The sequence below is a fragment of the Haliaeetus leucocephalus genome, unplaced genomic scaffold (genome assembly GCF_000737465.1).
Source record: "Haliaeetus leucocephalus isolate CR32 unplaced genomic scaffold, Haliaeetus_leucocephalus-4.0 Scaffold751, whole genome shotgun sequence".
In the NCBI taxonomy this organism is placed as follows: domain Eukaryota; kingdom Metazoa; phylum Chordata; class Aves; order Accipitriformes; family Accipitridae; genus Haliaeetus; species Haliaeetus leucocephalus.
This window is the reverse complement of record NW_010973187.1, coordinates 18,319,995-18,320,300: the sequence shown is the minus strand read 5'-3', so window position 1 is coordinate 18,320,300 and position 306 is coordinate 18,319,995. Positions and strand designations below refer to the sequence as shown.

General features: G+C 41.5%; 1 protein-coding gene across 1 annotated transcript in view; it reads right to left on the bottom strand.

The window, feature by feature from the left end:
- LOC104840287 (exocyst complex component 4-like) overlaps positions 1-306 on the bottom strand; it is a 328,127-nt gene that overhangs the window by 327,240 nt on the left and 581 nt on the right. The window lies entirely within an intron of this gene.

The window sequence follows — 306 nt, the reverse complement described above, 5'->3', positions numbered from 1 at the left end:
GGGGACATTTCTTTGAGCCTGATTATTTAGAGTTAGCATAAGTAGGCCGCAGTTAGCATGAGTGGGCAGGAGTACGTGACAGCTGCAGTATGAAAGGACTTTGAACCACCAGAAAAACAATGGACATGAGGAACTTGGACAGTGGAGCAATGAATAAACAAGATAACAGAACTGCAGAGGCAAGAAGGAGCTGCAAGAGCTTTAACATAATTAAGAAAGCTGTCATTTTGACTTAGAGCATCTAGCTGCGGGATGGGGATTTAGGAGTTAGTTTGTATCTTTGTTAAAAATCGGGGTTTCTTTTAT